The sequence below is a fragment of the Ixodes scapularis genome, unplaced genomic scaffold (genome assembly GCF_016920785.2).
Source record: "Ixodes scapularis isolate PalLabHiFi unplaced genomic scaffold, ASM1692078v2 PGA_scaffold2__306_contigs__length_199485367, whole genome shotgun sequence".
Lineage (NCBI taxonomy): Eukaryota > Metazoa > Arthropoda > Arachnida > Ixodida > Ixodidae > Ixodes > Ixodes scapularis.
Window position 1 is genome coordinate 68,793,862 of NW_024609857.1, and position 26,783 is coordinate 68,820,644.

Below are 26,783 nucleotides of genomic sequence, written 5' to 3' on the forward strand. Positions count from 1 at the left end.
CGACGAGAAGAGAAACCACTTCAGTATTCTCAACGACTTGGTGCTCAACTGGGACCAAACAGGTGTCAAGCTGGTTCCAGCCAGCAAGTGGACGATGGAGGCCCGAGGTTCCAAGCAAGTTGGTTTGGTTGGCTTGGACGACAAAAGGGAAGTCACCGTTTTGATGACCACGACGCTTTCTGGCAAACTCTTGCCTCCTCAAGTGTTGTATGCAGGCAAAACAGACAGGTGCCATGCCAAGGTCATGTTTTCAAATGACTGGGACTTGTGGCACAGTGACAACCACCGGAGCAACGAAGCCACAATGCTGCGATTTGTCGACACTGTTCTCCTTCCGTACATGAAGACATGCAGGAGTCGTGTGGGTGGTGCCAGTCAACATGCACTTTGCATTTTTGACATCTTTGCTGCACATCGTACGAAGAGTCTTCTGCAGAAATTAGCTGCAAACAACATTGAGTATGTCTTCGTCCCGGCAAGCTGCACGGGACTCCTGCAACCGAACGACCTAAACATTAACAATGTGTTCAAGACTGCTATGATGAACCGCTTTACCCAGTGGTATGCCGGATGTGTACAAGAGGTGGTGGAGAAAGGACAAAATGCAGCTGACGTTAAGATCGACTTGCGAGCAAGTGTTAGAAGCCCGTTCACGCAGCATGGCTGATTGAAGTGAATGCAGATCTCGAGAACCGCAGAGACACGATCTGAATCGGCTATACTCTGGCAGGAATTGTCTGAAGGTACCAAATAAACTACTTGAGGTGAGCTGAATTCCGACTAATGGCGTTATTTACTTTAGGATACTTTCCATATCATATTCACATATCGCGTATAATGATATCGTTATGCTTTTTGGACGCGTGTTTCCCCGGTGTCTCAATGCCGCTTTCAAGGTGATGAAATTTTTCCCGAATTGCCCGCGGGACCTATTGTTCCCGAATCGGAGGCGATTCGCGAAAATTAGGTCCACGCGAAAATTCCGTCGTTTACAGTATATAAATTTATGTAATGTCTGACTCCAACGCCCCAGCTAATATTAGCAATGAGCTCCAACATCCAGAAAAAAAGACGGCTTCTGAAAGAATAAATGCAAAGAGCTCTGGGAGAATAATGTATTTCTGCAGGAACAATTAAAAGGATATCAAGTGCTCCTCAGCTCCAAAATGTTCAAACGTAAGTAAAGGCCCTTTGCTTTTGTTTGTGTCAACAAAGGGTCCGCCCATTCTGATAAGTAAAACATATGCACTATCAGACCTAGAAACAAAAAGATGGAATGGACAGGCAGTGATGTAAACCTTAATGCTTTTTAATTCACAGATTGGAAGAATGTAGTGGCAAGACAGCAATAGTGGCTGCAACAAACGCTGTGACTGGCAGTGCCAAACAAGGTATGTATGTTGCATGTAACATGACAAATCTCTTCTGGGGACTCGCCTTGCTTAGATCAGAATTACTGTATACGGTCCAGCAGAGTAGTGCATAGCTGACATTAATATACTCTCTCGTTTGTTATGCAGCATTCAAGCATTACCGTCGTGTACAAAAGCCAGAAAACGGCACTGGTGAGTCAATGCCGTACACGTCCAAGATGCCTCCGCCTCCAAGTCGAGCAACAGGCAAGTTGCTTACACATATGCAGCGTTGTAAGTGCAAGGTCCGCCATTCTAATTTGTTATTCATATTTTAGTGATGTGATTGGCCTAAGCCAGTTTGGAGCACCTTTTGGAGCAGCCAAAACAGTGTTTTGGAGCAGCAAAAATGGCCTTTGGAGCAAACAAAACAGTGTTTTGGAGCAGAAAAAGTGGCTTTTGGAGCAGCCAAGATAGTGTTTGAGAGCAGCAAAAGTGGCTTCTGGAGCAGATATTCTTATAAAAATAAAAATATTTGTTTTAAGTACAGTACAAACGAAGGGCACTTTGCGTTGTGTTCTGATGTGATGTGTTGTGACGGAACTTGCTGCTTGTGTTTTTACTGCTGAGACATCCCCCAAGTGTACAGTGCTGCAGGCAGTGTTGAGCAATTTTCGAAAACTACGCTTGCCACCGTTTTAGTGGTTCCCGATGCAATAGATTTTCGTCAAAAGTAAGCAAACGTAAAACAATGGATTGCAAGCGTCCCGGCTGGTGCCTCTGTCGTGCAGTTATGTTCCAAGCATGTGAGGGCAACTTGGGCAGGCTTGCAGTTGTGCCTGCCTCATCACGCAAACGGAGACAACGGCTGTTTGATCGAAACCGAAACCATGCTACACTGCTCCGTTGCCAACTGATCTCCAAAATTGTATGCAAAATGTAACTGGCAAGCACACGACAAAAAAAGTCGGAAGACACTTAAGCACTTATGAGTTGTGAATGCGAAAGCATGAATGTCCGACGATGTGGATGCTAGTTGCAGTGCCATGTTCGTCAACGTTGAGACAAGCAGAAGCACCGCCGACAATGTGGATGCTAGAGGCGGCGCCATGTGGCGGCGAGACGAGCAGAAGCACCGCCAACGATTTGGATGATGGAGGCGACGGCATGTTGGTCTGCGGCGAGACGAGCAGAAGCCTCTGAGCACGTGCCGTGTCCGTTTTAGCCGGCACGGGGCCCGTTGTTGCGTGGGGTTGCGGCAGTTAGCTAAATCGGCGCGCTAGGGTTCTACAAGAGCCGCCAACCGGGGGTAGGGACAACCTCACTAAACGAGAAACCGACAGTGCTCATCCCAGCTGTAAGTAGAATCGAAGCTACACCCAAGTCTCTTGAACCTCGTATGACTGTGAATGTAGTAGGTACAAGAGTGACCACTCTTTTAGATACTCGGGCAAACATATCGCTAAATTGGGGATGCTGTATTTGCGGAATGTAACAAGAAAAAGATACATCTCCAGTCAGAAAACATGAAATCGCAAGTAGCATCGGGGTCCGTACTGCCTGCTGCCGGCACAGTAAGGTTATGAATTTCCTTTCATGGCAGAAAACAAAGACAACGGTTCGTATACCTCCCAGAACTGCCAGTGCCCATGATCTTTGGTAGAAATTTTATTACAGCGGAGTGGGTTTTGCTAGACTTCGCCCAAGCTGAATATTGGTTGGGAGGCGAAACGAAATTAACGCCGTTTACCAGACGGCAGGATTGTATTCATGGCCAAGCATTCCCGTTAAACCTGCCCGACTTGAATCATCCGTTCATCTTGCAGACCGACGCAAGCGATTACGGACTAGGAGCAGTTCTTCTGCAGGAACATGACAGCGTTCTTCGTCCTGAGCGGAGCGAAACTACCGCATTTATTTGAATCTAGGCCAATCATTTTTTTGAAAAATGAGAATACGAAACTGGGGGGGTCGGCTTAGATACGAGGATGCGGTTTCGCTGTAACCGTAATACGCCACCTTGCGGCGGTCATGAGCAAGCACAATCGCGGAAGCAACGCCATTACGCCATCTTGTTTCGCCGCATCGGTACGCCGTCTTTGTCTTCCGAAGATCAGCCCGTTTTTAGTCACTTTCGCTCGGACTGTGTCGCAATTGTTTCGGCTGAATGGCTCCGACTAGCCGATCTCATTACACGGCGGCCTTCAAGAGAAAGGTGATTCTGGTTGCGGAGCGAACATCAAATCTTCAAGCCCAGCGAGATTTCGGCGTCGACGAAAAGAATGTGCGCCGCTGGCGAAAGCAACGGGAGCAGCTCTTCAACTGTGCCGCCACGAGAAAGTCATTTTCGGGACCGCAGAGAGGTCGGCACCACGATGTGGAAACCGAAGTGGCCAGCTTCATAAGAGCGCAAAGAGCGGCCGCTCTTCCCGTCACTACAGAGACCATCCAGGCGAAGGCGAGGGAGCTTGCGAAAGCACGGGGCGTACCTCGAATCGAGTTTAAAGCAAGCAGGGGTTGGCTCCAAAGGTTTATGAAGAGGTTCGGATTTAGTCTGCGACGTCGGACGTCCGTTTGCCAAAAGCTTCCCAGCGACTTTGAAGAGAAGCTGATCGAGTTTCAGCGGTACGTGATAGCGAAAAGAAAGGAGAAAGGTTACCTTCTCGGACAAATCGGCAACGCCGATCAAACTCCCGTCTACTTTGACATGCCCGTGGCATACACCGTGAACGAAAAAGGGGCTAAAGAGGTGAAAGTACGCTCGGCAGGGTATGAAAAGCAGCACACCACAGTGATGTTGTGCTGTACTGCCGATGGAAGGAAACTGCCAGCCTACGTGGTTTTCAAGCGGAAAACCTTGCCTGCTCAGGAAGTGTTCCTAAAGAACATCATCGTGCGGGTGAACGAAAAAGGGTGGATGAACAGTGCCATGGTCGAGGAGTGGGTGAAGTTGGTGTGGCAACGTCGTCCAGGCGCGCTATTATGCCGTGATTCACTGCTCGTTTTAGACTCCTACCGTGGACACTTAACAGATTCTGTGAAAACCGTGCTGAGTAAAGGTGGTACGGATCTCGCCGTCATTCCCGGAGGCATGACTAGCCAGCTCCAACCCCTAGATGTTTCGATAAACAAGCCGTTCAAGGATAGGCTCCGCAAATTTTACACGGACTGGCTCACCGAACAAGAGCACGAGTTAACCCCGGCCGGTCGGATCAAGCGCGCCTCGTTGGGGCAGGTGGCGAGCTGGATCGCCGCTGCTTGGGACGACATACCGTCGGAACTTTTCGTAAAGTCGTTCCAAAAGTGCTCTATTTCGAATGCGCTTGACGGCACGGAAGACGATGTGTTGTGGGAGGCAGACAGTGACAAAGAGTATAGCAGCAGCAGCGACGACGACAGCGACTACGCGTGAAGCGGTGGGCAGTTCTACGTCACTACATTTTCAAATAAATATTCTGGCTTGTATCGTTTAGTGTTTCTAGTTTTCGATCGGCTTGCATTCGGGGATTTTTTAAAATTTTTTTCAACCTTGCGATTTCGTAGGGTCGGCCTAGAATCGGAGCCGGCCTAGATTCGAGAAAATACGGTACTTAACAACCGAAAAGGGTGCCTGGCAAATTATTTTTGTGCTTAAGAAGTTTGACATGTACCTTGACGGTGCTTCGTTTAGCATTCAAACTGACCACATGGCTCTCTCATGGCTGAAAGAGCTTCAAAACCCAGCAGGACGACTTGTTCGATAGGCCCTTTCGCTCCAGTGATACAAATACACAATCGAGTACAAGCGTGGAGTGGCTAACCACGTTGCAGATGCGTTGTCCCGTGCTCTACTTCTCGGGCAGGAAATGCAGGTGGATCCCGACTTGGTGGCACTGGCCAATGCGGTGCCCATCAGACCAGATTCGCGGTGGGGAACCCTGGTGAGCAGAGAGGAGCTCCGAACGGCCCAGCTGTTCGATGGACTTTGTCAGAAGGTGATGCACCAGTTGGCAGAAGAAAACACAGTCGACGCTGGGAATCCCTGAGACTTGGACTCATACCTGCTCAGCAGCGACAGCATCCTGCTGCAATACATCCCCCAGGAGGACGATAGGTCCAGCAGTCCGCCATTCCGGACTGTAATACCACGTAAACTGCGTAAGTCATTTATAAGATACATGCACGATCCTGCCTCAGCACGCCACAGCAGTGGGAGCCAAACTTACGAAAAGTTGTCCCTAATCGCAGCGCGGCCAGGTGCGAGGCAGAATGTAATGAGGTACACACGTAGCTGCCCGGTTTGTCAGAAGGCGAAACCCCGAGGTGGCCAACCACCAGGTTTAATACAGTCGGTCGAAAGCAAGTACCTCTGGGAGTGTGTTGCCTGCGAAGTTGTATGTTCCCTTTCCCCACAGTCCACGGGGCAATCAGTATTTGCTAGTAGTGACCGACTATTTTACAAAGTGGGTCGAAATATTTCCTTTCTGCAAACTAGGCTTTAGGAAAATCTGGGACTGTCTTCTCGAGACATTCGTGCTCTTTGGCTTTGCCACAACGCTTATTACAACACGGCAGAGAGTTGGGCGAGTTGGTTAAGCATCTTAATAGGTGGTAACAGCGCAGGAAAAACCGACGAAGGACGAGTAGAAGAAGTGCACAGACACAGCGCTGTGTCTGTGCAGCTTATTACAAACAACGCTTCTTAGTTTGTTAGCAAGGTGTTTGTGGATGCGTGTAAGGCGCTGCTAGGTATACGGAACAAACGGACTTCGCCATACCATCCACAGGCGAATATCATGGGCAGAGTGAACCGTAACCTGAAGCAGATGCTTGTAGTGCATATAGAGCGACACAAAGACTGGGACACGAAATTGGCAGAAATGGCATTCACTACCCGCACAACAATCAACCGGTCCACGGGTTTCACTCCGGCTCAACTTAAATTTTGGAAATAGCTCGTGTTTCCTTGGGAAACAGCCTTCTTTGCACAGATCCTGCAAGCATGCAGCGCACTACCATGCAGTTCGCAGAAGATCTTCGGAAGCGTTTCACGGAGAACCTGCGTTGAGCTCGAAAGAGCCTCGACGTCTCGAGACTGCAGCAGGCAAACAAGTACAAGGGGAGGCGAAATCTACAGTTCAAGGAAGCAGATCTGGTGCTGAGGCGAACTCATCCGCTGAGTGATGCTGCTAGAGGCTTCACGGCCTCTTTAGCAAAGAGGTGGGATGGCCCCTACCGTGTTAGTAAGAAGCTCTCCAGCCTGTCTTATGAGCTGGTGCATTGCGAATCTGAGGAAGTGTGTGGGTCTATTCATGTCGCCAACCTAAAAGCTTTCTATGAACTTGAGGAGGTAGACGTGTCGCAGGTTCCAGATGGTGACTATCCGGACCATCTCTCGGAAGATTCCACACCGTCTCCGCCGTGGTACAACTTGAGATGGCGGCGAAGACGACCGGAAGTACCACGAGCTCTAGTGCATTATGTTCATTTTAGGGGGGAGAAGAGAAAGTAGTCGCGCTCCCATATGCACAGTGGGGCAGGCATGTTTTGTGTGCGCGGCCACTTATTCCTACCGCGCCATGACCTCATGTTTTTAATTTCTAGTTCCTCGTGCCAGACAGCAGCGACGCAGCTCCCATCATCAAACCCCCCCACAACCGCATCGATAGTGTCCGAAAGTACTGACATCGGACCCGTGCTCGCCCATCTGAGAAGACCCTTGCTGACCCAGAAGGAAGGCCCCCTCCCAAGACCATCTAAGACATCCTCTGTTTTCGATTTTGGAAAGATGTGTGGGGAACCTGGGGATTTCAAGCGTTTGGCCCAGGTTGCCTCTCCGCCAATCATGAGTGGAAATCTTGACCACGAGGGGACCAAGGGCAACTGGCCACGCGAGCGGTGCTCCACCGCTGATAAAGGGCCGTCGCAGCGTATGCGCAGGGGCTGTTGGGATCGCGGCGCAGGCGATAGCGGTCATTAAATGTTTACGTGTTGTTGAACCGGTATGCTGTGTCATTCCCCGAAACTGGTAGAAGCAAGGGAAATCCCACACCCTCAAGGACAACGTTTAGGACGACCTCAAGGACAACTTCTAGGACGACCTCGAGGACAACGTCTAGAACGACCTCAATTACAAGCTCTAGGACGACCTCAAGGACGACGTCTAGGACTACCTCAAGGATGACTTCTAGGATGACCTCGAGGAAAACCTCTCGGAAGACCTCAAGAGCGACGCCTAGGACGACCTAAAGAATGACTTTTAGGGCGACCTCGAGAACAACTTTTAGGACGACCTCGAGGATGACTTTTAGGACGACGCCTAGAGAAATTCAGCCTCTCCACTCTGGTTTTCACCAGTGGAAGATGATGATGATAATGATCTTGTAGCCGTTTCCTTTGAATCGGGCGGTTCCGAACCATGCTCATCATCCATGAGCCGCCATCCGCCATGCCGCCATCTATGAGCAACAGCGGCAACCAGACAACCGGCTTGTAGATGGCGGTAGCTGTCAAGAGTTTTGTGTCGACATTTATTTGGTGACAAACACGAAACTGGGGAAACTAGCCTTTAACAGCTCCGCTGTAAAATTTCCGACAGGCACTTAAACGTGCTTTCCACCTTTCATTCCTTCGTCGGACGCACGCATTCAATGCAAAAAAGAACAAAAAAAGCAGGTGTGCGGATGTGCATGCAAAGCCACATACCCCCACAAACCGGCAGAGAGAGAGAAAGAAACGGAAAGGCAGACCGGCTTCAAAGTCTTTAGAAGCATTCCGTGTTCAGTTGCAAAGCTTGCGCCCGGCGGCCGAGCCAAAAAATTTCTGCACTAAGACTCAGTTGACGTGAGCGTTCCGAGATGCTGGCTTTAACCAGCACTGCCAGCTCCACGTCTTAATGTTTGCATATTTCAGTTCTACACAGGGGCTGGCAGCGATTGCTGAGGCGGCCGTGAAGGCTTGCTAGCAATATTTTGCAAGCACGGCAAGCTGTTCCAGAAAGCGCGCAAGCCGCAAAAGAGTGCCGTGGAACGGCGATATCAGCACGGAGCCAGTCAACCGTCGTCTATTCACAGGGGTGGAACTCATGAAATGTACTTGGGAGCAGCTACGGGAGCAGCTGAAACAGCTGTTTTGGAGCAGGTTGGGAGCAGCCAAAACTACATTCTGGAGCAGGATAGGAGCAGCTCAAATCAATTTCCATTGCACTTCAGCATGTGTCTTAGCCAAGCACGGGAGCAATTTATATTGTGCTTAGCAGCACAGTTGAACGTGAGGACCTAGGTAGCTGGGATAACAGTGTAAAAGATGCGAAAACTTGAAATGTTGTGAGCCTCAATGAGAACAATAAAGCAAGTACCATATGTTTCTGAAGATAGTGTTTCTGAGTGGCTTTCAGCTGCTCAAAATGCAGACCAGCACTGCATATTGCACAACCCACACGCGCTTGACGTAGTAATTATATGTGTGAACCACATGACGTACGTAAGCAACGGACGTGCAGTTGCGCGGAGGAATAGGGCAACAAATTTTGAGTTTATCTATATTGTACAACTCAATATCAAAGCAGCAGACTACGATTAACGGAGTTATCGTATTCGAAGCGATAAGCCGGAGCAAGATTAAAGTACGCTGAGTAGATCTACCGCTCGCGTGACAGCTGCTGGTCGACGAAATTTCGGATCGGACCGCGTCGCCTTCGAAATGGAGAAAATGAAGAGAGAAGGCAAAATCGGGAAAAATTTAACCGGCGCGGAGCCAACCAACAGCCAACGCGGAGCGCGCTAAGGGGGCCAGAAGCACAAATGGAGAGGAGGCAGTGGCGGCTGCCTCCTCTCCATTGTGCGCATACGTGACCTCCGAGACTCCTTGCCTGCGCCGATCCAACACCACCTTGGCCAATCTTGGAGCGTGCACCTAATCGGAGAGCCCCAACTCCTCTGCTGATTGGCTGCAGGATTGTAGGTACCGCATAGGCCGCGTAGGGATAACTGAACTAGGGATGATTCTGGTTGCCAGCGTGTCGCTCCATGGCGTCGCCGGGGTTACTATAGTTACGTTACCTCGCCGTCGTGCCGTTTTTCAAACTCGTTTCGACGGTTTTTCGCTACGCCTTTTGAGCGCATGCTGACATCGACGCCATGGAACTCCGAGGTGCTATCGTCGGGGATAGCCAGTTGAAGTTTATGGAACGCCATCGACTGCGGCTTGTCCCAAGTGTGCAAGTGTGCACATTCAGCTTCCCGGGTGCATCGACGTGTACGCTGCCCGGGTACGATGAACGCTTGCACCTGTACGCCGGGGACTTTGCATGGCTTTGCAAATCTTGTCCTGTAGCTGCTGTTGCTGAGCGGCAGATGGCGCGGCAAGCACCAAAACACAGCGAATCCAGTGTGTTGCCGCTGCGGTTGCAATCAAGAACCGACGAATCGGGGCCTTTGCCACCTTTGCCAATGTATGTTCGGCGTGGGGTATGCACTTCTGTTTTCAGCTTTGAGGTACCGGTTGTCGTGATTCTTTGTGGTGGTGCGAAGCCTGAACTAACGTTTGTTTCGGTGGACATTGGTGGTGTGGCGCCGTCGGACCCAAGGCTGCGACTTGAAGATGGCGTGTGCCCGCGGAAAATACCACGCCAAAACACTCCAAGAGAAGAGTGACATTCTGCGGGAAGTGGACGCCGGACTCTTGTCTAAGCAAGAAATTGCGAAAAAGCATGCAATACCGAAAAGCATGCAATACCGAAAACCATGCTATCTACTTACATAAAGAATAAGAGGGCTATTGAAGACGCCTTGGTGGCAGAAGTTTCCAACGAAAGGAAGAGGATGCGGCCCGCAAAGTATCCTGACCTCGAAGAAGCGCTTTTGCTATGGATTAAGGACATGCGTGCTGCTTCAGATGGGTAGCTTCACCGTCTCCGCGAGCGCTACGATCTTGTTTTCCGTGCTGTGTCGGGAGAAGCAAAGGCCCTAAACGTTGAAACGTGTGAAGCTTGGCGCTCCGAGGTGCTGCAAGGCCACATGGAGAAGTATTCTCCGCAGGACATATTTAATGCGGACGAAACTGCTTTATTTTTCAAATTGCTACCCGCCAAAACAATCGCATATAAAGGCGACAAGTGCACTGGAGGGAAAAGAAGCAAAGAGAGGATAACTGTACTGGTTGCAGCGAACATGACAGGGACTGAAAAGCTGCCGCTTTTGGTCATCGGCAAATCAAAAAGTCCTCGTTGCTTCAAGAACATCCAGTCACTCCCAGTGGACTACGCGGCCAACAAAAAGGCATGGATGACGGGTGCACTGTTCGGGCAGTGGCTAGCGAAGATGGAGCGTTGTGGCCGGAAAGTCCTGCTTCTTGCTGACAACTGTTCGGCTCATAAGGTCTAAGTTGAGACGAAGGCCATTGAGCTAGCCTTCCTTCCACCTAACACAACAGCAGTGCTGCAGCCCATAAACCAGGGTATCATCAAAAATTTAAAATAATTTTACCGGTGCCATTTGTTGGAGCGAATTATTTTGTGTGAGAACTTATCAGTTGACTAAACTTGAGGAAGAAAACGAGAAGGGACGGACAAACACAAACTTTGTTTGGAAGTCGTCGTTTGGAAGTTTGTGGTTGTCCGTCCCTTCTCGTTTTCTTCCTCAAGTTTAATTACGGCAAGCACTATTGGGAATCAGATATCTCTCCCCGGCCTGCCTCCCTTTGAGAAACAAAGAGAGCCGCCAGGACGGAGAGACGCGTTGCGAGGAGGACCGGAAAGGAGGACATCGTCGGGGAAAAGAAAGAAGAAAGGGACCCCGATGAGTCGAACCCAGATGCTGTCCGTCCGGCAGAAGTGTGGGGACCACGATCGGTCCTCCCGTTCAAGTTGCAAATAAAATATAGTTAGAGTTTACAAGCACATTCTCCTCGTCCTTTCTCTCCGCTTTGGGACGACCCGAACTCTACAGTGGTGACCCGGTTTTGCAAAACAACCTTACGCAACACCCTCAAGCCCCGTCATGCCGGACACTGACCCCACGCCATCCGAGAGCATCTCGGCAGTCGCCCTCAAGCTGCCTGCCTTCTGGCCCGCGGACCCGCAGCTGTGGTTCGGCCAGGTTGAGTCGCAATTTGCGACTCGTCGGATCACAGCGGACATGACAAAATTCCACCGCGTCGTATCCAGCCTCTCCCCAGCCATCGCCACAGAGGTGAGAGACCTGCTGATCACACCGCCAGCAGAAGACGCCTACAACACACTAAAAGCACAGCTCATTCCCCGGACCAGCGCCTCGGAAGAAAAGCGTCTCCAGCAGTTGCTCACTGCCGAGGAACTGGGCGACCGGACGCCTACGCAGCTGCTGTGTCGAATGAAGCAGCTCTTCGTGGACAAATCGTCTACCATCGACGCATCGCTCCTCCGCGAGCTATTCCTGCAGCGGCTGCCAAGCAACGTGCGGATGGTGCTCGCATCGGCAGGTGACATCGGCCTTGCCAAGATTGCTAAGCTCGCGGACAAAATCATGAAGTCGCGGCGCCATCACCCAACATCTCAGCAGTCCATGCCCGCGGCATCCCGGACGAGGTACGTGAACTTCGAGCTGAAGTCTCTCGCCTCGCTGACATGATGGTGCAAATGCAAGCTCTCTGCGGCCGCAGCACGTCACGCGGACGCCCTTGACGACAATCTTGCTCACCGTCCCGCGTGGACTCCGGCGACTGTTGGTACCATCAACGGTTTGGTGCTTCAGCTCGCAAGTGCGAGCCTCGATGCTCGAAGTCGGAAAACGCCAGGGCAGAGCACTAACGGTGGCAAGTGCTCCCGCCGCTCAGGACAGCCGCCGATCATTGTTTTTTGTGGCGGACCGCACCACTGGTGTACGTTTCCTCATGGACACCGGAGCAGAAGTTAGTGTAGTCCCTGCAAGCGCACAAGATCGCCAGCACCCCAGTACGTCGCAGCTCCGGGCCGTCAACAACACGGCCATCCCGACGTACGGTGAGCAGTCACTGACTCTCGACCTCGGACTACGGCGGACTTTCCGTTGGGCGTTTGTATGTGCGGCTATCCCGCACGCCATTATTGGAGCTGATTTCCTGACGCGCTTCAAGCTACTGGTGGACCTCAAGGGGAGACGTCTTCGAGACGAAGCGACAAGTCTTACCATACAAGGCATCCCGTCGTCCCTACAATCGATCAGCCCCACGTTCACGGTACCGGCTGAGGAGTCGCCGTACGCCAAGCTGCTCGTCGAGTTCCAGGAGCTGACGCGTGTTGGACCCGACGAGCTCCATCAAACACACCGTGACGCACCCCATCAAGACGTCAGGCGCTCCGGTTCACGCGCGTCCACACTGACTGCCACCGGACAAGCTACGAGCCGCCAAGCAACAGTTCGAGCACATGCTGGAGCTGGGAATCGTCCGCCAGTCGGAGAGCTCCTGGTCCTCGCCCCTCCACATGGTCCCCAAGTCCACACCCGGGGACTGGCGCCTGTGTGGAGACTACAGAGCCCTCAACCGGATCACATCCGAAGACCGGTACCTGATTCCGCATATTCATGATTTCACAGCATCGCTCGACGGCAGTACCATCTTCTCCAAGATAGACCTGGTACGTGCATACCACCGAATACCGGTCAAGCCCTCGGACATTTCGAAGACGGCAGTAACAACGCCCTTCGGTCTCTTCGAGTTCGTGCATATGCCGTTCGGACTAAAAAACGCCGCACAGACGTTCCAGCGCTTCATAGATCAGGTGTTGCAAGGCCTCCCATACTGTTACGCCTACATTGACGACATCCTTGTGGCAAGCCAATCTGCCGACGAACACCTCGGACACCTCCGAACCCTCTTTACTCGCCTCGCCGAGTACGGAATTGTCGTCAATGTGGGCAAGTGCGTGTTTGGCAGGCCGGAACTCGACTTCCTGGGACACACGGTGAAGTCTTTCGGAATCCGCCCACTCAACAGCAAGGTGCAGGCCATTCAAAAGTTCCCAAAACCGACAACAAAGAAACAACTCCGAGAGTTCCTTGGCATGATAAACTTTTATCGCCGGTTTCTCCCGGGCTGTGCCGAGAAGCTGCAGCCGCTGCACCAGATGCTCTCGGGCGTGAGTAGCTCCACTGCAGAGGTAACTTGGGACGAGTGCACTACATCGGCATTCGACCGCGCCCGACAGCTCCTCGCTACCAGCACCATGCTTACGCACCCCAAGGAAGCCACCCCACTTTCCGTGGTCACCGACACTTCGGACAACACCGTCGGTGCAGTGCTTCAGCAGAAAGTCAATGGACGGTGGCAACCGTTCTCCTTTTTCTCCCGGAAGTTAACACCCACTGAACGGCGGTACAGCACCTTCGGTCGCAAACTACTCGGTGTTTACCTGTCTACGACACTTCAGGCACTTCATAGAAGGTCGCACATTCTTTGTGCTGACCGATCACAAGCCCCTCGTCCACGCTTTCCAGTCTCTGAGATCAGATGGCGGCAGTCACTCCCAGAGAGAGCTGCGGCAGATGTCCTCCGTCTCGGAATTCACGTCCGACATCCGTCATATCCACGGCGCAGACAACGTCGTTGCAGATGCTCTTTCGCGAATAGGTGCCTGCACCGTCGACTCACTAGCCGCCATCGACTTCGAGAGATTGGCAGAGGTACAACGCGAGGATGCACAACTGCGCGACCTCCAAACAATACCCGGCAAGCTCGTTTTCCGCGCGGTTCCTCTTCGTAAGTGTCCTGTCAACCTCATCTGCGACACATCGACGGGATACCCGCGCCCATACGTGCCCCAACAGTTTCGTCGCCAGATCTTCAACTCGCTTCATGGACATTCTCATCCTGGTATCAAGGCCGCACAACACCTTCTAACATCCCGGTTTCTGTGGCCCAGTATTAACAAGGACGTACGCCAGTGGGCCCGCACCTGTTTGCAGTGTCAAAGCTCCGCAATTCAGCGCCACACTGTAACACCACTGGGAAAGTTCGACCAACCTGACGTGCGGTTCAACAACATCCACATAGATATTGTGGGACCGCTGCCACCATCCCAGGGACAGGCGTACCTGCTGACGTGCATCGATCGTTTCAGCCGCTGGCCGGAAGCGATCCCGCTGCCCGACATCACCGCTGACACAGTGGCACGCGCTTTCGTCGCGCAGTGGATTTCGAGATTCGGCACGCCCTCGACAGTCACCACAGACCGAGGCAGGCAGTTTGAGTCCAATCTCTTCTCCAGCCTCATGAAGCTGCTGGGGTCGAGAAGGATTCGAACGGCTACCTACCATCCCACCAGCAACAACATGGTGGAGCGCTTCCACCGTCAGCTCAAAGCCGCCCTCAAGACCCATCAGCGCCAAGACTGGATGGAGGTGCTGCCACTCGTTCTGCTCGGACTGCGCACAGCACTAAAAACTGACATCGGCTGCAGCGTCGCGGAGCTGGTCTATGGAACAACCCTTCGACTCCCGGGCGAATTCTTCGAGGCCGTGCCGGCCGCTAATTGTCCCGACCACACAAGCTACGCCAACCAACTCCAAGAGGCCATGACGCAACTCCGCGCCACATCACCGCGTCAAAACCACGGCCCGTCTTCCTTCGTAAGCAGTGAATTGGCGACCTGCAAGCATGTTTTTCTACGAAATGACACCGTGCAGAAGCCCCTCCAAGCGCCATACGACGGGCCGTACAAGGTGCTGCGGCAAGGATCAAAGAATATGACACTTGCAATCCGCGGACGCCAGGAAGTTGTTGCGTTGGACCGCGTGAAACCGGGCTATCTTGATAGCGCCCCATCTGCCACGCCGGCTCCTGTTACACCCCCGCCGGAAAGAACATCGCCCTCATCAGACACTCTCCCTCCTGCCGACAGCTCGTGCGCTGGCGCTCCGCAGGCAAGGCCAGACAGCCGAACACGTTCCGGCCGCCGCGTCCGCTGGCCAGCACGACTTGGCATCACAGACCATTCGACACCGAAAGCTCCCCTCCTCCGTTCACCCTACAAGACGCCCCACGGGCCCTAACGGCACTCAAACGCTCGCCCGCTCACTGGGGGGGGGGGGGGGGGAGTACTGTGGCGACATCGGTGTAGTCGTAGCCACCTGCCAAGGCGGTTTCTCAGACGAGAAGAAGTTGACACGAGACGGAAGCGGCAAGCACTATTGGGAATCGGATATCTCTCCCCGGCCTGCCTCCCTTTGAGAAACAAGGAGAGCCGCCAGGACGGAGAGACGTGTTGCAAGAAGGACCGGAAAGGACATCGTCGGGGAAAAGAAAGAAGAAAGGGACCCCGACGAGTCGAACCCAGATGCTGTCCATCCGGCACAGGTGTGGGGACCACGATCGGTCCTCCCGTTCAAGTTGAAAATAAAATATAGTTAGAGTTTACACGCACATTTTCCTCGTCCTTTCTCTCCGCTTTGGGACGACCCGAACTCTACAATCCATACCAACCCGCTCGTTCTGTCCTTATATCAGTTGACGCTCCTAAGTGCGCTACACATGCTTGTGCATGCTTGCGAGCAGGTAACTGCGGTTACGATAGCAAATTGCTATCGCCACTGCGACTTTGGCGCACAAGCGCAAGCTCTGCAAGGAGGAGACCAGCCACCTGCGCTCGAAGATGGCGTCGTCGCGGATGTTTTGGACGACATCTCATTTGCGGACTATGTCGATGTGGACGCGAATGCAGTGGTGTGTGGTGCGCTGACGGATGAGGACATCATTTCTCAGGTCAGAAGCGCTGAACCTGTCGCTGCCAGTGACGAGGAGGAGGAGGAAGACGAAGCACCAGTGCAGCCCTCCGCTGCGGAGATCATGGCTGGATTGAATGCCGCCCGTCTCTTCTTCAGTTTTGAAGAAGGAGCAGAGGAGGCCTTCCGTTACATTCACTCGTTAGAGCAAAAGTGCTTGCTGTCGCCTTCAAAGAAAAAAGGCAGACTATGATCACAGACTTTTTGAAGCATTAAATTGCTGACATGCCCTACTGCTTCCAAACCGCAGTGAGTGTACTGTGGTTCTTCACTTTCGTTAGTTCGAACTTTCGTTAGTTCGAACTGAAGCAGCTTCCCCATGTGGTTCGAACTAACGAGCTTTCATTGTATTCAGCTCATAAAATTTCAAGTGAAAATATGCAATAGCTTTTGAGACACAAAGCTGTAACCAAGATGACCCATTTACCCTACCATCCCCCCTTAAATACTTTTAGTGAGTATCTTGTACAAGCCTGGAGGAGATCAAACCCTCGCTGCACTTCAATGACAACCTCAGCATGCCACCAGCCGACAGCTCACCGAAGGATAGACTGTTCAAGATTCGCCCGCCTCTCGAGATGCTGCTCCCGAAATTCGAGTAGATTCCTCAGGAACAATGTCTCTGTGTGGACGAACAGATAGTACCATTCAAAGGGCACTCCAGCATCAAGCAATACCTCCCCAAGAAGCCTCACAAGTGGGGTTACAAGATATTCATACTTTGTCACTCCAGCGGTGTTGTACACTCTTTTGACGTGTACACAGGCCACACAGATCAAGTGCCGGGGTTTCCTGACATTGGGGCCAGTGGTAACGTCGTCATAAAGCTCGCTCAGTGCGTGCAGCCTCAACTGGGCCACCTTCTATACTTTGACAATTGGTTCATATCTCTGAAGCTTTTCATAAGTTTGGCACAAAGAGGCATATAGGCCCTTGGTACTGTGCGTGCGAATCGACTGCAGGGTTTTATTATGGCCTCGGACACAGAACTCCGCAAAAGAGGATGAGGCAGTGAAGAAAAGAACCAGGCACTGGTGGATAACCAGACGGTGATCATTGTCAAGTGGTACAACAACCGATCGGTGACCACCGCGAGTACCTTTGCCGGTGCACAACCCGTCTTTACAATCATGAGGTGGGATAGGCGTGAAAAGAAGTCTGTTCAGGTTGAGTGTCCTAGAACAGTTGTGACGTACAACGAGTACATGGGAGGCGTTCATCTCCTTGATGCACTGATATCATACTATCGGATCCAGTTGAGGTCAAAAAAGTTTTACCTCAAGCTTTTTTTTTCACTTTTTGGACATGGCGATTGTTGTGAGCTGGCTCCTCTACCAACGAGACTGTCAGTCACTGGGCATACCAAAGAATAAGCAGAGAGACCTACTGAAATTCCGGCTTGGAATTGCAGAAGCGCTCTGCAAGTAAGGAAATGACCTCTCCTCAAAGTAACGGAGACAACCCTCCGGCTCTCTTCAAGCTCAACTCGAAGTGAACAAGCGACGAGGAACCACGAGCCTCATTCCCGACGAGGACGTTTGCGCGGACAGCACAGGACGTTGGCCGGTTGTCAAAGACACAAGGCAGCGGTGCAGGAAACCTGGTTGCAAGGGGCATACCAACATAATGTACAGCAAATGCAACGCACATCTTCGCCTCAACAAGAACACCAACTGCTTCTTTAATTTCCATCAGCCATAAAGTAGAAACCAGATGTTTTCTGCACTGTGCTTGTTTGTTGTGGGAAGACAATGAACAAAATTGTGTTTCACTCCTTTGGAGACCTTTTTACTACACATATAAAATTGAACAAAAAAAAATTAATTTTATTTACATGGCGTCAGTAAATTTTTTGACTTCATGGCCTGTTGTTGCGAATTTGCGACATACCTCTTTTAGCCAAATAGGGTACCCGTCACAACTCACAATGCTTCTATCTTTTTGAGAGCACCTTAAGCACCACATTTCCGCAAAAATATATTTTGTAATAAACTGAAAAATAAATTTGGCTCTAGAGGGTTAAGGGTTGGGACGGGACACGCCGTGGAGCAGTACCTGTGAGTTGCTCTTGATGGAAATGCCCGAAAATGGTACACCATGACACTCCGAGGGACCAACGCACCAACTACCTGAAAAACGTGGAAGGCAGCGCTCATGGAGACCTCTGGGAATCGCAGCATGCGGGAGTGGGCTCATCTGCAGCTCAGCCAGCGGTTTCAGCTGCCATCGGAGCTACCGGAACAGTATTTCTATGATGTACTTCAGGTCTGCGCTCGAGTGAAGGAGGCCATGACAGAGGAGGAAAATCTCCAATAGCTGACTTGCGGCCTGAGGCCAGAACTGCTGGAATGAGTTGTCCTGGAACGAGTCGTCCTGGAACGAGTCGTCCTGGAACGAGTCGTCCTGGAACGAGTCGTCCTGGAACGAGTCGACACACTCCAGCATCTAACCCAAGCAAGCAAAATGGCCAAACAGAATATGTGGATTATGCCGTCACATCCGCTGCTGGGATTCAACACTCAGCCATCACAACATGGGAGCCAGGAAGCATGAGCCAGCCTACTCGGACCTCCAAAGAGCAACACCACAAGGTATGACAGCACCGGGCTTCTGCCGACAGCCGTCTGCGCCACCGCCTGAGGTTACGTCGTTGCTACAACTGCAATCGGAGGTAGGCAACTTCTTCAAAACTCCGAGTGTCTATTTCCTGATATCTAGTGTGCACATCTCAGCCCAAGGTACTGTTGCCTTCCCCGATGTGAGATTCCTACCCAGTCAACACACAACATCCTGAGGACATCCTCAAAAGGTCCTATCATCCTCGTCCACTAAAAGTAGTCCATGGAATGTCCGCAGGATAAATCCTACGGGCTATCCGGAATTCGTCATCAACGTGGCGTCCTAAGGATATCCTCAGAAGGTCCTTGCATCCCGTTCTGCTAAATTCGAGCAATGCCTTGCAGGTTCTTCGAACAAGCTTTCGGGATCAAATATGAAAAAAAAGGAACCACTGCAAAGCCAAAATGCTGCTAAAAAGGTTAAAACAATTTAAACCGCCGACCAGCGCGCGCCAAGTTCATACCGCGATAGCAATTGCGTGATGTCGTCGCAATGCGGCTTTTGCTTTAGAGCTTGACCCACATGCCAAAACGTTCAAGACATATTTAAAACAAAACCACAAAAATGAAGTCGGACATAAAATCAACATAAAATCCCAAGTGGATTATAGTATTTAAAGATTTTGCTGTAGAATACACTCTGCCGCCGAAGCAACGGCCGAATCCGCTCTCTGCAATGGCCGCACTACGAACCGCACGCCGCCGACGCCGCCACGAAAGAAAAGGGAGGCGGGAAGTTATTTGCGCAAGAAAGAAGCCAGGCACCTTTTCGAGGAGATGTGCGAATTAGGTAAGTAACTTTTAATTACTATTCAATATTCACTTGCAGCGTAGAATGAGGAAACTATGTCTCGTAGTGAAGCGTCGGCACGGTCTGAGGCTAGCCAAGAGTATCTGCTCAAGCTTAATTGTGTTTATAATAGTGCAATGTCTTCTTTGTTGCATAATGGCGGCTTCCGACAGTGCTGCAGGTCGCCTCTTTCGCCGAAAGCTTGCCGGACGTGTCAGTGAGTGTTGCGCTAATTGAGACCTATTCAAACTCATCGTAACAAGCAAGCTCTAGCGATTCTAGTGAAAACCACTGTGATGCTGTCTATGAAAAACTAGTAGCATAGGAAAAGAAATAACACCTTTGTGCTTAGAAGTACCTTTATAAACCTCGGGAATCAAAAAAAAAATACTGGGTAAATTACTTGCTATGTGTTTGTTCACATGAGTGCCCTTCCTGTGCAGTGTCCAAAACACACAAAATAGTTCCTGACTGGAACAGTAGCAAATAGAATAAGTGCTCACGACCTCTAAGGGTTTTAAGACTGTTCGGTCCCGAGGTCACTTATTTGTCATTGATTTGTTTTCAGTGAAACTGTGTATTTTTGTGCAGCATTTAAGCAATCCAGTACAACCTCCAGCTCTACACCTCCTTGCTGTAATGTTGCCAGTAAAACTGTATAAAAGGAACCTGAGCCTGAAGGTATAAAACCTTTCGGATTGCCTTTGATAGCTGGTTTTAACAATTTTATACAATGCTCCTGTTGATGGTTCAGGTTTCAGGCGGCACACCTTGGAAATTCTACACATGATCTGGCTGAGGCTTGATAACCTGACTGCCCTGATGGGCACTGTGTTAGAAGCTGTGAACAAGCACAAGGAGGACGATGACGACAACTTCCCCGTTCAGGAGCCACCCGCAAGCTATGACACCTTCATGGAATCTAAGTGCCAACTACAGGCTAGCGAAGCCATGAGAAAAAAAGCTGGTAAGTGGAATTATGGAGCATTTGGCTAGATGCCATGGAAGTGCCTGGTATTTACAGTAAAACCTCGTTATAACAAAACGGGATATAACAAACTAATGGATATAACAAAGCAATCATAATTCCCCTTGCTTGCTAATAGTGGGAAGAAATGGACATTGGCTATAACAAACTAATGGTTATAACGAAATAATTACGACCGCTCCTTCAACTTTGTTATAACGAGGTTTTACTGTATATAAACCTGTTTTTCTGTGACACAAGTAAATTTGTTCGTGGGACTCGGAGGGAAGACTCTAGGGGCCACTACTCGCCGACTGCTGGAAGCTCTAATGACCCAAAACATTGCGGTGAATTTCAGCTGGAAAGGGCAAAAGGGCAAGGCGAAATTCCAACAGCTGCAGTGTGTTGAGCTCATTTACCATAAGTACACAACACATTATGGCAATGCTTTTTTGAAGGAATGGTGTTTGGAGGTAGTGTTTTTTTTCCCCTAAATAACCAATAAATATCTAATATATGCTCTGAAAGTGCACAACAGTTTCACAGTGTGATCAGTTGGCTGGCTATATTAATGAAAGTATTTCTAATAATTCCTCAATCGCCTCAAGGAAGGGATGAGCATACTCATGCCATTGTTGCGATTTTGCCCTATAGCTAGCACTCTGGGTTTTGGGTGACTAGTAATAGCAAACCTTACACCTTTTCAGAAGCTGTAAAAAGAAACCCCCGTATCACAACGACACGTCACGACATTGAAGAGGTAATCAAGACGTGGCTACGACACGCGGCGGAGAAGCTCAGGAAGCTTGAGGAATCTGGTCTTGGCAACATCCCCTAACTTTTTATGAGCATCTATATCCATGTACAGTGTGCACCTTCTTTAGTTCATGCTTTATTTTATATCTTCAAGCCCATCTTCAGGTAATACTTGTTTGACCCGCAGCCACAATAACACCAAAGAACAAGTTTTGTTAGTTTGTCATTATTATTTCCAGTTATTTTAGTGTTCAAATTCCAGTATCTTTATCTAATATTTTTTTTCTCATTATTTATAATGAATGCCTCTTGTCTACAGCTAAATGATAACTTGTTAGACCAGCAGCCAGAATTGCACAACACGAGAAGTGATTATCATTTCGTTATTTTATTTTTCAATTTTAGTACCCTCGTCTTGTTTGATTTTTATTGTTTCCAGCCATTTTGCTTAGGAGCCCTGACAAGCCCAAATTCATACTTTCTTTGTCTAAATAAGAAAAAATAGAAAGAAAAATCTCGAAAGAAGCATTCTAGCACGCTAACAGGCCCTTTAAAAGCCCCAGTCTTCGTTTCTCGTCTGGGCTCCTCCTTTCATTTATCTAGGGACGTCACAGGAAGCCTTGTCGCTGTCATTCCTCAAGGCTTTCCCATGACGTCCCTCAATAACCGAAAGGAGGAGCCCAGATGGGAAACATGGCCCGGGATTTTTGAAGGGTCCACTAGCGTGCTAGGAACTTTTGTTTTGAGAGGAAATTACCTTCTTAGGTATTTTTTTTTATTTTTTAGGACAAAAATTTGAAGTTTGGCCTTTAATTGATTCAGAGTGCTGTTTTTGCTTGTTCTATTCAATAAATATTTTGGCTGGTACTTTCTGCCTACTCTTCTGTTAAAATAATTCTAATTTTTTGTGTGTGTTGGTTTCATGGTTTTGAAGGAGCCTGCGCAGCATCCATCGCAAGCCAGTTCTGAATTTGCATGGGTGACCCCAAAAAGGCCGGTCAGCTATCAAGCATCGCCTAATGGTACTTTGAATACACGGTGCTCTAATCACATGCAGCAAACATTAAAAAGAATAAGCACCCCAGGTGAATGAAACCAGCTGTATGCTCTTAGCAGTCGTGTCAAAATTTGTCACTATATTTTTCGTTGTGACTAATTCTGTAAAATTAATTAAGTCAGCTCTTTAAATATTGGTTTAAGAGCTGAACTGTGATTAGCAATGTTGTAGAGCATCAGGAGAAAGCTACAATTATACTGTTTAAAACAAGGTGCGGTTTCTGTAGTCCTGTTTACAAAACAAAAAATACCTCAGGAATTTTAAAATGCCCTTTGACCACCCACCTTGCGATAGCAATCTGTGTGCCTTGGTTCATGGGTGTTTTTTCTTGCTTTTCAAAGAAGACTATACTTCGTTTCAGCTTCCGTCCGAGCGCAGCCAAAGCTACGTGTGGCCGGAGCCAATCACACGCCGGCAATAGGTCACGCGATCTCGCCTGCACTTTTGTATCACTCCGGTGCGCCGCTGGTCGTCTGCGCCGCCAGCGCTCGCCGAGTATTTCGTCTGTTACGGACGTATCAACGGTATCGTCTGCTGCAGGTTTAAAAAGTGCCTTTTCACGTTCTGAAATTTAGTCACAGGGGATGTCAGTACGTAGGCTGGCCGCTGGCGTCAGTGTCCGCGAGCTTTCCACCTTTTCGGCATATAGTTTCAAGATGTAAGTACACATTGCAAGCTGCCCGATATGACCCGGCCGTTGATGTTTCCTTGTATTGTCTAGATATACCAGGGCTCGAAACGCAGTCCTTTCCACCAGCTTCTCGGCGTTCAATGTGATCGGCAGGTAAGGGGGTGCCCTGATTTCGCCGCGTATCAGTGAATTTTAGTGGCCCAGACGCTTTTCTTGTTTACAACGCATTCGCGGTACAACACGGCCGGAGTCTCCTGCCGAATCTGAAAGTAGACATTCGATCACGACCTCTCGCGCCTGACGCCGAAACGTGCCTTTGCGAAAGGACGCTTTGAAGCGACTCTGTGTGGAAAGCAGCGAAGCACATGATTCGACCATTAAGGGAACGAAATCACTCAGAGAAACCGAGCACTGAAGCCGTGTTGCCAGCGGATGTACGTGTTTTCACCAAACCACATGCATTTACATAAAATCATAAAAACAAACTTCAGATATTTATTTTCTTTAGTTGCAAATTATTCTTAGCAGTACACATCTGGAATATTGTGCAATGTTTATGCACAAAACAGTTATTTAAAAAAACAATACTTTTGCGAACTACTTTGTGGTGCGTAGGAATGCTCTTCTCAAAGTTGCGAGCCGTCCCTCAGCCTTTGGCTGCGCTCGGACGGAAGCTGAAACGAAGTATAGTCAAAGCACACACTGTTGTAAAAATCATAATCAATCATTTCTCATGACATTCTAAAATTTCAAATATCACTTGAGCTCCTAGACCAATAAATAAAAGGTTTATCAATTAATTTTACCTAATTAGTTAACCACAATGAAATAAATAGGGACATTTTCTGAAGATGTCTGCATCATCATATAGTTGCTTTTATCCGTCTAGTGTTTCATTATTTCATGAAATTCGCTGCATGTTATCTGAGGCACCCTGTATATATACAGGGTGTTTCACGAAAGGTGCACAAATTCGATATTGTGAAAACTATGCGTCGCAATAAGAAACAACATTATTTTCGTCCTGGGCCAGGGGCCTATTTAAGAAAATTATTAGAGTCCGGGATAATTAGATTGCTAATTTTTTTGCGTAATTAACCTTTTAATATTGGGCATGGTTTCAATTAAAAAATTGCTCAGCATCATCGAAAAACACTAAATCAACAAATTCAGAACGATAGAATGCATGCACAGCATTCTACGGCTTTCTGAAAAACAGCACAAATTCGACGGGCTTTTAAGTTCCGGTTTGCTATCAGAGTGCATCTCGGGCTAGACGGCACTGCGCCCCGTGGAGTAATAGTGCAACCAGCCTCTGCTGCGTCGGGCAATGACAGCGCAGCAAAGGTTGGTTGCACTATTTCTACACGGGGCGCGGTGCCATCAGGGCCGAGATGCGCTCTGATAGCAAACCGGAACTTAAAAGCCCGTTGAATTTGTGCTGTTTTTCAGAAAGCCGTAAAATGCTCCGCGTGCATTCTATCGTTCTGCAATTTGTCGATTTAGTGTCTTTCGATGATGCTGAGCAATGTTTTCATTGAAACCATGCCCAATATTAAAGAGTTAATTATGCAAAAAAATTAGCAATCTAATTATCCCAAACTCTAATGCTCCTAAATAGGCCCCTGGCCCAGGACGAAAATGACACAAGTCTTTTTTTTTGTTGCGACGCTTAGTTTTTGCAATATCGAATTTGTCCACCTTTCGTGGAACACCCTGTATGGTATTTCTGAACTTCATTAATGATCAAACGCTTCCTTGACGATATGCATTGACTGAACCAGTAGGGTGCCTTTATCCCAGAAAGGTCCCCATGCAGTCCTTAGGACTGACAGCTCAGGATGTTCTCAGGACATGATGGGTCTGGACAAAAAGATCATTTGAGGATCATTCGAGACTCTTTCAAGATGTCCTCGGGACTACCCATCATCCTGGACTCGACATCCACAGTACATCCTCAGGATGCCATTGCGTTGACTGGGTATTACCAACACATTCGACGTGACTTTAAGGAACGCTTTTCTTCCAAAAACACAAGTGCACTCCAGCAAACCGATAAAAAAAAGCTATTGACGTCTGTTCTGCGGCTGTCAATTCGCCACAGTGCATATATGCGCGGGAAGAAGAGCACTCAAAAGAGTTAACTTACTCGCCTGAATAGACCGCGCACATCGAGAAATATAGTTTAACTCCCATGTGCTGTCCGTCTTGAACACCACAACTACTTTGTGCAATAACTTAAATACAGCAAAATAATTAATTTTTCCAGACTGTACGGCAGTCAGTGGCACCTCAATCAAGAGCCTCCTTGCCCTCTGGCAATAGCCTTCGCCAAAGGGTGAGGAGGGCACGAAGACGTCAGCTGCCAGAAGAACCGGGCTCCCACGAGAGCTTTGTCCTCAACTGGACATTTGCAACGACATGTGATGGAGAACAGTTCCTGTGGTTGGACAGAACAGGCACAAATGAAGGGAGAACCTTGATTTTCACCACACAGGAAAATTTAGAGCTTCTGTCATAGGTACTTTTCATTAAGACAGACAGCTTTTGATGCACCAAACAGTGCAGAAGTGTTATTCTATCAAACCAAGAAATAAGCAAAACCTACAGGTACTATTAAAGCATTGTTTATGTATATGCAACATATTGATTAAAAATAACTATTTGATTACAGGATTTTGATGAATGGTTTATCAAGGTGAATTAGAAAATTAAACTAGATATAAACAAAAGCAAACAAATCAATATTCATTTAATGAAAGGGTATGTAAATGAACCATGGCATTATGAACATTTATATAATGACGATGAACTCAGTTTTCCTTTAATAAAAAAAAGTGTTGGTAAAACAGAAATATTATTTATTTATTTATTGATACTGTTAGCCCTATCACAGGGCCATTACAGGAGTGGAAGGCACAAACGATAAAAGGCGTAGGGATACAAGATGTAAATACACACAGTTCTCGCATTTCGCTTGGTTTCATAAAAAAAATAATAATAAGTATTATCATCCCCTGTTCACAAAAAAGTCCAGGATTTGGGTCATTGATTTGGTGCATGTAAAACATTTCTTACACTTTGATGTGCACATATATGCACAATAGCTGAAGTATAGGATAGGCACTCTCTTGTATTCAACTCATACATGTGACTGCTAAAGAGTACTTTCTCGCAGTCTGATTTCGTCCATATGCGGTTCCTAAAGGCCATAAAATAATACATAAAACCGGTGGTTGAGCATTTCTGCTCACTGTGTCCTGCACAGTACATCTACTACAAAACTATCACAAACATATCCAATATAAATTTCGCTCTAGTAGCCCAGAAGAACTGATTAGTCTATGAGAAAATTGAGTACGATATTGCTTTTCCAACTGGCAAGACCATTTTTCTATAGGACTCCACAAATATCATACTTACGAGGGGGGACCCAAAAAAAACCGAACTAAATTTTTTTGCACTTATTTATTCCCATTTCAAGTACAAACGTTCAATCTTCTTCAAAGTACTGTCCACTTGCACTAATAACTTGTCTAATCTTTTAATCCATGTGTTGAAACATTGTTTAAATTCATCTTTTGTGATGCTTGACAGCGCCTCCGTCGTTTTTTTCTTCACCTCAGCAACATCAGCAAAACGCTTTCCTTTCATTTCTCTTTTCATTCTAGGAAACAAAAAAAAAAGTCGCACGGGGCAAGGTCGGGTGAGTATGGAGGGTGAGGAACAGGGGTCATACCATTTTTGGTCAAGAATTGTCGTACAGACAAGGCAGTGTGAGCCGGGGCATTGTCATGATGGAAAAACCAGTCACCCGACTTCCACAAATCCGGCCGCTTCCGCCGCACACTGTTGCGCAATCTTTTCAAAACCTCCAAGTAGAAAGCCTGGTTAACTG

The 26,783-nt window shown here is 48.8% G+C and overlaps 1 long non-coding RNA gene and 1 pseudogene across 1 annotated transcript; both read left to right on the forward strand.

Annotated features, from left to right (window-relative positions):
* Positions 1-15,815: 15,815 nt before the first annotated feature.
* LOC121836514 lies at positions 15,816-18,619 on the forward strand (annotated as a pseudogene).
* Positions 18,620-20,093: 1,474 nt separating this feature from the next.
* On the forward strand, positions 20,094-20,851 carry LOC121836374. Its single transcript, XR_006077904.1, has 3 exons — positions 20,094-20,155; positions 20,229-20,441; positions 20,800-20,851. It is a non-coding gene; the product is annotated as an uncharacterized LOC121836374 (long non-coding RNA).
* The last annotated feature ends 5,932 nt before the right edge of the window (positions 20,852-26,783 follow it).